Source organism: Herpailurus yagouaroundi, unplaced genomic scaffold, assembly GCF_014898765.1.
Source record: "Herpailurus yagouaroundi ecotype Mexico unplaced genomic scaffold, PumYag 182, whole genome shotgun sequence".
NCBI classification, from domain to species: domain Eukaryota; kingdom Metazoa; phylum Chordata; class Mammalia; order Carnivora; family Felidae; genus Herpailurus; species Herpailurus yagouaroundi.
The window spans coordinates 7,035,060-7,047,673 of NW_024412413.1; the positions used below are offsets into that span (position 1 = coordinate 7,035,060).

The window sequence follows — 12,614 nt, forward strand, 5'->3', positions numbered from 1 at the left end:
AGATACATCAAGTGGATGGAAAGTAAGACCATCAGAACAAGCTTAGAGATCCAGACAACCTCCCCAGGAGGACCACACAGAGGGTAGAGTACTTATCTGCTGCTGTCCTGTATTTTAGGGGTGGGTGGGGTCCAGGACAGGGTGGACAATGGCAAAGCATAATAAAACTATCTATCGCCGGAGCAGTCTTAGTGCGCCTCAAGATCAGGACGTGTCAGATTCCTGTGCACACAGGGCTGGCATAAAGCAGCCTCAATAAGCATGTGGCCTGGACTGATCCTTAGAAAGCCCAGAACCCAATACTGGGCAGCACAACGAACAAGGGGCAGCCCACAGCGCTTACATCACTCTATCCCTGTCCCCTTTCCATGGAGAGTCAGAGAGCAGGCTCCCCAGCTTAGGCAAGTACTCCATCAAGGGGATTCAGAGATATCTTCACTAAGATGATCTATCTGTCTTGGAACCAGACAATGGACTGCTGAAGCAGGACAAGCGCAGAGCCCAGCCAGGAAGCTGAGAAGTCTAGGTATGTCCAAGCTGCCTACTGGGGTGGTACCAAGGCCCCAGCGCCAGGCAGTGCATATCTCAGATGCCCTCAGAAACAGAGAGACCAAGGGCGTGCCACAGGTATTGCGACAGCAAGCAGACTTTAATCGGGGGTGTAAAGCCAGGGTGACCCCAGCCTCTTCGGTTACACTAGCTTCTCCTTTCTCCTCAGGACATAGGCAGGAAGGACGCCTGTTTTCTACCGAAAACCTAGAAATCAGTCTCCATCCCCAAGCTGTGTGACGTGGACGGATTCGGATCTCTCTCACTCTGGTTGGCTGTTTTCAAGCATTTTCCTTCCTTGAGAACAGGAGTCTTCTCAGGTTCATCCATGTCTTGAGCCACCTTGGAATTAAGCTGCCCCTACACTCTTCCACAGAGGTCAGAATGGCCAGCTCCCTGACCTCTTTTACCCTTCAAATCTTCACTCGGACATTACCTACTTGACAAGGCTCTGCTACAGTCTTCTCCCTCTGCCAACCCCCCGGCATTCCCAATCTCCTGCACTTTGTTCTGTATGTTTTCGTAACTCTTATCAAGTTCTCTGTTTTTGCTTTTTCTGCAGTTTGTGTATGATATGCCTAGTTACATCACATAACCTATATATTGACGGTGTCTTAATATCACTAGAATGTAATCTCCATAAGAGCAGGGACTTCTGTGTGGTCACTGATATCCCAAGTGCACAGACACAGGACACAAACGGCATTCAGTAAATGAGTGTATGTCGATGAGGAGCGACACCTAGGCTTATCTCCTGCCCCGTCACTTCTTAGCCCGCTGTGTGCCTTAGGCAGTTTGTTTCCCCTCTGCCCCAGTTTCTCGATCTATGAGATTGGGGTCCATGCACTCACCTTGCTGGATTACGCCTGTGAAATGCCTGACAGGGTGCTTGGCATGAGCATATGGTTAACAAATGGGCTGGCCCAGTGATGTAATTACTGCCCCTCTCAAACTCTTCACTTTCCGTGTTATAAGGACCCTTTGCTCAGGGGCATCACTAAGGCAGCTGATGTAATGAGGGGTTTGTGATGAGGGCACAAGGCCAAGAAAAACTCAAAGGTCCCAGGATTCCCTCTTTCCTGTACCAGCTTAGCTGACTTGAGGGCAGCTAGCCTCAGGCCCTCCAACCCCCACCCCCAGTTACATGGCAGCAAAGGATCTGGAACCAATCTTCTGGTCCTGTGAGAAATCTGAGCCCTCTTTGACCTACTATACCATATCTGACACAGTTGATTTTCTAAGCCCTCTGACCACCAGGGATCAAGCCCACAACAAGAATGGGACTCAGAGCTCACCAGGACCTCACAGATGCGCAGACAGGATCAGGCCACCACATGGGCAGGAAATGCTTCCGACTGCCTGGCACCTGTGGGATGAAAAGAGGATGCTAGGGAGTGGGTTCCTCCGTCAGAGGTTAGGGTCGCAGGCTCTGGAATCAGCCTGAGTTCATGGCCTGCCTCCACCACTCAGTAATTGTGGATTCTGTGGTTTCCTAAGGTCTCCAAGCTTTAGTATGCTTAGCTGTAAAATGAAGGCATTAAAAGTGCCCACTTGACTGGATTGCATGGAGACTAAGTGAGATATGTTCATAAAGTACCTTAGCACATTGCCTAGCACCCAGCTTTAGTAATGATGTTTATTCACTTTCAAAGGCCTTTAAACACCAGGTGATGGGGCGCCTGGGTGGCTCAGTCAGTTAAGCGGCCGACTTCGGCTCAGGTCATGATCTTGCGGTCCGTGAGTTCGAGCCCCACGTCGGGCTCTGTGCTGACAGCTCAGAGCCTGGAGCCTGTTTCAGATTCTGTGTCTCCCTCTCTCTGACCCTCCCCCGTTCATAGTTTGTCTCTCTCTGTCTCAAAAATAAATAAACGTGAAAAAAAAATTAAAAAAAAAATAAACACCAGGTGACTTCTATGGAACCACCTTGCCAGTGGTGGCTTTGGCCAGTAGGAACCATGTAAACCATGGCTGTGAGCTAGGTAGAGGTGAAACATAACCATGCCTTCAGGACTGTTCAACTCAACCAGCCAGAGAAGGGGCAGCTTCCTCTAAAATCTGAAATGCGAATCCTCTCTAACAGCCTGCCAAACGAAACTTATTCTGCAAATTATAATCTTCAACTTGTGGCCAGAACTTGGTGGTGTATATATGTGTTATAAGTGTATATCATAAATCAAGAAACAATGTATTCACATCTTTATTCCCTCAACAAATGTTTACTAGACACATGCTCTGTGCAGTGCTTTCTGCTAGGTGTCCTGCAATGAGATACAGTCTCTGTTCTCAAGGAGCTCACAGGCCATGGGGGAGATGGGCACACAAACAATCTCAATAGGTTTGGCACAGTTTTTCACCAGAAACAATACAAGCTCAGTAGAAGGGCAATTACTCTGGAAGGGGAGATGAGAAAAAGCTTCTCAAAAGAAAGAACTTCTGGGCTATTTTGAAAGATGACTAAAACACAGTGGGGAGGAAGGCATAGAGGCAGAGGCCATGCCCAGTTCAGTGTCTGCATTTTGTTCTGCTCAGCTGGATCACATAGCTGGAGAGGTCACTGGAGGGCCAGACCACGCAGGTCCTTAAATACTAAGGAGCATAATGTGATCCATGTATACAGTAAGCCAGGACTTTGGACTTAATCCTGAAGGTTGCAAGGAACCACTGCACAATTTATAAGCAAGGTAGAACCTAGCATATTAATTTATCCTTCACGTTTAAAATGAGAAACACACAGTACACAGGCATGTAGCACAAAATCGAAAGATCCAAAAGGGTTTAGACTGGGAAAAATTCATCCTCTCTCTCAATCCTTTCCCCCAGCCATGCAGCTCCCTCGCCCTGAGACAACTCCTGCTAACGGGGTCCCGTGGAGACGAGGCTCAATCACTCTGGCATGTGCGGAAGATGGTGGCAAAGTAAACATGCTGTTTTGTGGCTTTTTTTTTTCCATTTATTATCTTTTGGAGCTTAATCCCTATTAATACATTTCCAGTTACCACATTTTTTTAAATTGCCCAGTGAGAGATATTTAGATTGTTTTAGGTTAGCATTTCAGAAGGTGCCCGCCCTCGGGCCGGGACCTAGAGAAGGGAAGAGAATCGTAGGTGGCACAGCCCTCTGCCCTCCCCGTCTTCCTCCTTGGAGGCGGGCACAAGACTGGAGGCGGTCAGCTGTCCTGACCGTCCTGGCCAACACACTAGGGATATCAGGGTTGGCAGACTAGAAGGTATAATGAGCTGAGCCTCGAATGATGTGGTTGAGTTGCAGCACCTATCTGGGTCTGCCCGCCTCCTGAAATTTTGTTATGTGAGGAAAATTAGCTATTTATTTAAAACAGTGTAGTTGCTTTACCTGTAGCTGACTGCACTCCAAATTGAGAGAGGAGTTTCCTTCCCTCTTCCCTTTCCTTTTTTAATCCTGCTTTTCAGAGATTCCACATAGAGGGGAACCCAATGAGGAAGGCCAGGGACCTAGTTTTATAACTGTATTAATCATATCTTTTATTTTCCGTATTCTGATACTAGGACATCTGGGGACTTGCAACCTCTAAAGGGACTGGCCCTTTCAGGGTTAGCCAATTTCTTTCTTCTTTTTTAAAAAATTTTAATTAAAAAAATGTTTTTAATGTTTATTTACTTTTGAGAGAGAGAGAGAGAGAGAGAGAGGGAGAGAGAGAGCAGGGGAGGGGCAGAGAGAGAGAGACTCAGAATCTGAAGCAGGCTCCGGGCTGTCAGCACAGAGCCCGACATGGGGCTTGAACTCCCAAACCTTGAGATCACGACCTGAGCTGAAGTCAACGCTTAACCGACTGAGCCACCCAGGCACCCCTGGGCTAGCCAACTTCTAAAGATGGTAAGCAACCTGCCAGTGAATGTGTCTTTCAAAAGGAGACCAACCATTCTGGGGCCATTCCCCCAACCACCTCTCTCTCTCTCTCTTTTTTTTTTTTGATATACGGATTGCTCCTTTATTTGTTTGTTTGATTCAAGTTTTTATTTAAATTCTAGTTAGTCAACATATAGTGTTATATTGGTTTCAAAAGTAGAATTTAGTGATTCATCACTTACATATAACACCCAGTGCTCCTCATAATAAGTGCCCTCCTTAATGCCCATCACCCATCTAGCCCATCCCCCACCGACCTCCCTCCATCAACCCTCCATTTCTTCTCTACAGTAAGAGTCTCTTATGGCTTACTTTCTTCTCTTTTTTTCTTCCTTCCCATATGTTCATCTGTTTTGTTTCTTAAATTCCACATGAATGAAATCATATGGGATTTGTCTTTCTCTGACTGACTTATTTCACTTAGCATAATACATTCCTGCTCCAACCACCTCTTTTATCAGGCTCCACCTGCTCTAATCACCCCCAAGCCAGGTACTAAACAACCAGGGACAGCCTCTATGCCCCCAAGCCCACTGACAGTATTCAAACTATGCAATCCTAAACCTGCTTACCCTGCCTCACCTGTTCCTTCCCATGGAGACCACAATAAAGGCTGTGACAGTTTCCCCCTTGTCCCTGGTGCTTCCCTGTGTGGCCCTCATGGCGTGGCACGCCCTTGCCTTCAGATCTATAAGTATAACAAACTACCTTTTCGATGGCAGCTGTCTCCTGATTGGTTGGCCTTACCATACCTGAACAGTAATAAAACCTATATTAAAACCAGGAACTCTTTTCCCTGGCTCCTCCAGAAGAGTGGCAGAATGAGGCAATTACTAACAACGAGTTCCTTTCTTGCCCTAAAGCTCTAAACAGTAAGTTCTTAGAAAACAGGGACTATATTTGAAACAACTCTGTCTCCTCTCTACAGCACTAGAAGTAATGCCTCACATCAAATAATGACCCAATAATGGTCCTCGGAGAACTCACAGTTCCGGGCAAAGACAGACATATAAACCAGCAATGAAAAGTACTCTGTAAATGCTCTCTAATGGAGTCGCGCACAAAATAGAGTGGGACAAAGGAAGAAATGACATCTGAATTTGGTTGGGAAATTCAGGAAGGTTTCAAAGAGCATCTGGGTTGGGACTCGGCAGATGACTAGGACTCGGCCAGGAGGTCAAAAGGAGAACAGTATTGCAGTAGGGAGAGGGGTAAATAGAAAGCATTCCAGACACAGACATGATGAAGGAGGAGAGCAAGATGCATTCTGGTAACTTGTCTCCAAGATGACCGTTACCTCTTTCTGAGATGGAGGATAAAACTGTCCTTGTTTTTCGTCACAACTCAAAAATCTTAGCTCCAGGGGCCTCAGCTATGGCACTCGAAGATTTGTCAAATGATTACTTAGAACCTAAATGGAATTTAAGAACTATGTTCAATATTAGTAATTATTTATTAATACCCAGTCCAATTAATACTGTCTTATGTTTAATTAAAAAAAAAGCCGATTACTAAATATTACACAAGTTTTTAAATATTAACTATTAAATACATATCGAGACTAATCAAACTGCTGGTCAAATCTCTCCCTTAGACAGAATCCCTTCTTCTGGAGTCATTTGGGGACCTTCAAAAACAAGTTTATTCTCGGGGAGCCTGGGTGGCGCAGTCGGTTAAGCGTCTGACTTCAGCTCAGGTCACGATCTCGCGGTCTGTGAGTTCGAGCCCCGCGTCGGGCTCTGGGCTGATGGCTCAGAGCCTGGAGCCTGTTTCCGATTCTGTGTCTCCCTCTCTCTCTGACCCTCCCCCGTTCATGCTCTGTCTCTCTCTGTCTCAAAAATAAAAAAATTAAAAAAACGTTAAAAAAATAAAAATAAAATAAGTTTATTCTCTAAGAGTCCATGGTTGAGTGTGCTACACCAACTCCCCTCTCCTAAAGGTGCTCCAGGTGAAGGTTGGGATGTTGCCACATGTTTTACTTTCTACTAGATGACTAGGTAACCTGTACAGTGTGAATTTGAATTGGGTGTTTACATTCTATACATAGTCACACATACAGAGTTTCAAGCAAGCAACCCGGCAGTGGGCAAGAAAAATCAAGTTAACACGAAGGCAAAGGCTCTCTAGTATCCTCTGTGGAAACCCAGATCCTGAGATTGGGATTAGGATGGTTGCTCAAGAAGTAGAGGGGATGGAGGCAGGAGAATCTGAGAGGTTGGGGAAGGAACTGGCGGTCCTCTCAAGGAGTAGGCATTGGGGTCCTGCTCCCCAGTGCTCAGGGGTGTGGAGTTGGATCTCTGACACCCAGCTTCCAGGCCCCACCTAAGATTCTGGGGGCATAAGGAAGCAACCCAGCTATCAGACTTGATGTGACTTCCTGGACAGGGCAGTAGCTGTTTCAGAAGTAATCTGATGCCTAGAAAGGCCTTCTTGGCATCTTGATGCCACATAAGATCTGGATAACTTTGCATAATCTTGGGAGTTTGGGGGAGCCCACCAGCAAGGCAGATGGTGGGGGGGTGTCTGGATAACAGAATTAAAAGAAAACAAAGACATGCAGTATTTCCTGCATATATTAATCTATAGGTTGAAAAATCCCACCAACTACACATTTTCCCCTTGATTCCTCAGGACAGTCAAGCCTGAAGTTTCTGCAGGCTGGCAAGCGTCCACCTACCTAGGAAAAAGAGTATTTGGGTGCTTGTTTTGTGGGTCCACTATCAGTCCAGAGATAAAAGGTCTTCTTCCTTTCCCTTCCTATTCCTAATAGGAAATGAGGAGGCAAAGTACAGAAAGCAAGAGCAGATTCTGTATTGCATCTGGGGAAGAGACAGGAAGAAGATGAATCCACCAGCTCAGGGATGAATCAGGAAGGAAGCATCCAAAATGTCAATGGGGACCCGAATGACCCAGCATTAGTGCTTTCAGCACATAACAGGCTTAGCTGAACTCTCGCTGGATTTGTCCTAAGCAGAGCAAAACCGGATCCCTGTGAGTACACAGGACCCAAAACTCTCCTTATAGGATGTGCTTGTTATAGAAGGAATCTGACTCTTTGCATCAGGCAGTGGGAGCTAAGAGTAGGTGTGCCATACAGCCCCCAATGGGTCCAAACTGGGGCTCTGCTTGGTCCCACCTCTATACAGTTACCACCTTTGGTTGTATTCCAGCAGCTTGATGAAACAGGTGAACAAGTTCCCTTTGCAGGGGAGTCCACTTTCAGGAGACTTGGACCTGCTTACCCTTCTAGGTTGTTGGACCTAACTTCAAATCTACGTGGTACATGTATGGCTAGAATGAAGAGCAGAAGAGAAAGTCTACTTGCTACCCTTTTAGAATTCTAATCCCAGAATATGCCTGTTAGACATCAGTTATTTAGAGAACTATTCCAGCATAAAAGAGGCCTCACTCCTTGCCCCTATTCCCAACTCACCATCACATTCCAGCACAAACCGAAAAGCTGAATGAGGGGAACTTTATTCCTACTCTGGTTTGGAGAATCTCTCCCTCTTCCTCTCCTTGTCACTTCTGACCATGTAGAGAGGTTTAGAAATGAGAAAAGAAGAAATCTTAAAAGAAAAAAAAATCCTCATCACTTCTCTCAAAAATTGTTAAGAGAAAGAGATCTGGGGCCTGTGACCCATGTTTAAGATCCACATGGTCTGAGGCACCTGGGTGGCTCAGTTGGTTGAGCATCTGACTCTTGACTTCTGCTCAGGTCACGATCTCACATTCGTGGGATTGAGCCCCATGTCTGGCTCTGCACTGACAGTGAAGAACCTGCTTGGGATTCTCTCTCTCCCTCTCTCTCTCTTTCTGCCCCTCCCTCGCGGTCTCTTTCTAAACAAACAAACAAACAAACATTAAAAAAAGATCCATATGGTCTGAATTCTCTGTTTGGAACCTTTAGAAAAGGGTTATACCTATGTTTTCTCTTTTTACTTCTTCCCTGCATGGTTACCTGGACGTACCAGCAGTCCCTGTACTACTGACACTCCAGTGTCCCAGACCCATGACTCTGTGCCGGTAATTTCTAATAGGAATCCGTAGCTACTGTCTATATTATCATGTGCCTTCTTCAAGAAGATCTCCTGTTCTCTACAAACTGGACATGAAGCTCTTTTTCTCGGAAGGGGAAGAAGAATGGTCCTTGACTCGTCTCATTGATGGGAAGAGTTTTAAGGGCAGCATATCCCAGACACTTAACAGTTCATTTTAATTCTAATATCCACTCATTCCACAAAGTGTTTCCCGAAGTTTGTTCCACTAAATAATAGTTTTTCCAAAATGTTTAGTGAATAAAATAGACTAAGGTCAAATAATTTTGAAAAAAATATGTGTATTTTGAAAATGTCTCCCTCTTAGAGATTTATGTTCACTAGTATATTCAAGGTGCTGAGAAGTCATGAGGTAATTTGTTTACCTGGCTTTTTCAAATATATTTGACTCAATAACCACCTTTTCCACATAAGACCCATTGACATCCACCAACTTCCTGAGGAAAGGCTGTCCTTGACAACATAGGAGCATCTGGTTTCCTAATTGTTACAATGAGGATCAATCAATAACTCTAACCTGTTTCAAGGAAATAATCCAAAATTAAAAAAAAAAAAAGCTTATAGAAGTTAATCACAATGTTGTTTGTAATAGCAAAAACCTGGAAACAACTAAAATATTTTAAAATAGGGATTGAGAAAATATGTAATGGTGCAGCCATGTCAGACTATCATGTAGCCACTAACAATATTTATGAATAATTCTTTTTTTTTTTTATTTTTTAACGTTTACTTATTTTTGGGACAGAGAGACAGAGCATGAATGGGGGAGGGGCAGAGAGAGAGGGAGACACAGAATCAGAAGCAGGCTCCAGGCTCTGAGCCATCAGCCCAGAGCCCAACGCGGGGCTTGAACTCACGGACCACGAGATCATGACCTGAGCTGAAGTCGGACGCCCAACTGACTGAACCACCCAGGCGCCCCTTTATGAATAATTCTTAAAAACCTATGAAATTCATCTAACTATACATTAAGTATATTCAATTTTTAATATATCAATTATACCTCAAAGCTGTGGGGTTTTTTAATTCTTTTTTTAATGTTTACTTATTTTTGAGAGAGGAAGAGAGACAAAGCATGAGTACGGAAGGGACAAAGAGACAGGGAGACACAGAATCCCAAACAGGCTCCAGGTTCTGAGCTGTCAGCACAGAACCCGATGGGGGCTCAAACATATGAACCGCGAGATCATGACCTGAGCTGAAGTCAGACGCTTAACTGACTGAGCCACCCAGGCCACGGTACTTCAAAGCTGTTTTTAAAAAAAGCTGGGGCACCTGGGTGGTTCAGTCAGTTAAGCGTCTGACTTCAGCTCAGGTCATGATCTCGCGGTTCATATGTTCGAGCCCCCATCGGGCTCTGTGCTGACAGCTCAGAGCCTGGAGCCTGTTTGGGATTCTGTGTCTCCCTGTCTCTCTCTCTCTCTGCCCCTCCCCAACTCATGCTCTGTTTCTCCTAAAAAATAAACATTAAAAATATTGTTTAATTTAATAAATAAATAAATAAATAAAAGTTATGAAAATGTAAAGTGTCAGGTGAAACACTTGTATATATAACATGTTCTCAACTACACACAAAATATTCATAGAAAAAATATATGATTTAAATGTCTTCTGGGTCTGGTAATATTATACACTAGAGCTTCTAAAACCTTTTGGTATATAGTATCTAAAAACACTTGATATAATATTTTTAAGGCCTCCTTTTAGGCGGCTTGATGAGCCTGTAAGAAAGCAAGGAAAGGCCAATGAAATTAGGAAGTCGGTCAAGGTAGCAGAATAGTGAGTTTTTAAGAGGCTGACAACCTCAGAATAGTCTAAAGTAGTCTAGAATGATAGTTCTTAGCAGAGAAGGCATTGACCCCCAGGGGGCAATTATGAAATAACTGGGGGCATTTTGGGTTATCACAATTAGAGGCCACTGTTGGTATCTGACAGGTGAGGGGTCAAGGATGCTAGATGTCCCGAAAAGTACAGGGCAGTTCCTCACAACAAAGAATCGTCCTACACTCCTTCATGATTTTCAAATGAATCTTTGGCCATCGATGTAGGTGAAACACATGCTTATAATCATTTGAGCCTAGAGCCTAACCCTGCATTACATGATTTTAATACATGCAGAACTTTTCAGGAATTCAACCACTGTGTAAATCAAGGGAAAACGAAACTTTGTTTTATTTGGAAATTTGTCAAGGATTGTTCATCATTTTGGAAAACGACATTGCCAATAGCATTGCCACTATGTTATTCAAGTCACCAATACAACATACATGGATCACTTCTAGTGTTTATGAATTTGGTGAATCTACATACAGGAGGTGAGCACTTAATTACTTTGTTATGTCTTCTAGTACAGGGGAATTTGAACATTTATATATTAAAATACTTAAAATTTTACTACAAACTAGTTTTATATTATTTCTTTATATCACATTTATGGCATAATTTATTGATTTTGGTTGAAATGGTATGGAATCATATGCAGTTGTCTACAAATTTCATTCTGATGATCTAAAGGAACATTACAAATTATTTGCTATGGGAGGGGCATGTGGGTGGCTCAGTCCATTGAGCGTCCAGCTCTTGGTTTCAGCTCAGGTTATGATCTCACAGTTCACGAGTTCAAGCCCCGTGTCAGACCCCACATGGACAGTGCAGAGCCTGCTTGGAATTCTCTCTCTCCCTCTCTCTCTCCCTCTCTCTCTGCCTTTCCCCTTCTCGCTCTCTCTCGCAAAATAAATAAATAAACTTAAAAAAAAAAACAAATTATTTGTTATGGGGGCAGTCTGATGAGATTGAAAATCACTGCAGTATATAATCCCTACAACTTGCTTTTCTTATTTTAACAATAAGACAGAATTTTTGCATATTTAGCTTTAAGGCACCATAGTTTATATAAATACTATTAATGACCACATAGCTTATTTCCAATTTTGTGATGTTAGAAACAATGAATGTAATTAAATCTTCCCACACACATCTTTGTGCACAGGTGCAAGCGTTTCTCAGGAATAGATATTGAGAAGTGAAGCTGCTAAATCAAGAGTACATATCTTTTACCTTTTAAAAGGCCCTGCCAGATCTCTTTCTAAAAATGCATTCAACTTACATTCGCACCAATATTGTATAAAATAACCTTTCCCCACATGTGTTCCTTCCTAACACTTAACTTTTTCTATCTTTTTAATATTTATAAATCTTTGGAGATAAAATTGTTTCTCATGTCAAGTTGCATTTTCCTAATACTAGTCAAGTTGATTGAACATCTTTTGAAATGTTTCTGAGCCACTCTACTGCCTTGGTTAATTGGGATTTCATATCTTTTGTCCATTTTTAATTTTTGGTTGACTTTTAGGAGTTCTTCATATATTCTAACTATAAATTATTTGTTTAACATATATGTCAGAGATTAACTTTCTCTTATTCTGTTTTCTATCTTTTAATTGTGGTCATACAGATGTTAAAAATTTTGATATAGTCAAACTTATCACCGTTTTCCTTTATTGCATTATTGGGTTTGATTTTCTTTTTTTGGGGGGGGGTTGATTTTCTTAAAGAAGGCTTTTCCTAATCTAGATATCATTTTATTTTTGTTTTAATTTTTTTTTTACATTTATTTATTTTTTGAGAGACATAGAAAGACAGAGCACAAGTTGGGGAGGGGCAGAGAGAGAAGGAGACACAGAATCCGAAGCAGGCTCCAGGCTCCGAGCTGTCAGCACGGAGCCTGACGTGGGGCTCGAACTCAACAAACCGTGAGATCATGACCTGAGCCGAAGTCAGATGCCCAACCAACTGAGCCACCCAGGCACCCCTAGATATCATTTTCAATGGACACATAATATTCCATTATATGGATGCACCATGATTTATGAAATTCTCTCTCACTATTGGAAATTTAGTGATGGGCTGGTCCATCCTTTCACTAATATAAACAATGCTGTGAAATACAACTGAGTATTCTACTTGATATTTCTTTTTAAACATTTTTTTAAGTTTATTTATTTATTTTGAGAGAGAGTTTGAGCAGGGAAGGGGCAGAGAGAGAGGAAGAGAGGGAAAATCCCAAGCAGGCTCTGTGTTGCCAGCAAAGATCCCAATGAGGGGCCTGAACTCATGAACCAT

The 12,614-nt window shown here is 43.2% G+C and overlaps 1 protein-coding gene across 3 annotated transcripts in view; it reads right to left on the reverse strand.

The window, feature by feature from the left end:
• Window positions 1-628: 628 nt before the first annotated feature.
• The window catches only part of WBP2NL (WBP2 N-terminal like), a 31,836-nt gene continuing 19,850 nt past the window's right edge, over window positions 629-12,614 (reverse strand). For all 3 annotated transcript variants that reach the window (XM_040490678.1, XM_040490680.1, XM_040490679.1), the window contains exons 7-8: window positions 1,845-1,915; window positions 629-846 (exon numbers count right to left, since the gene is read on the reverse strand). The gene's annotated coding sequence lies outside the window, so the exon portion shown is untranslated. The remainder of the gene's footprint in view (window positions 847-1,844; window positions 1,916-12,614) is intronic.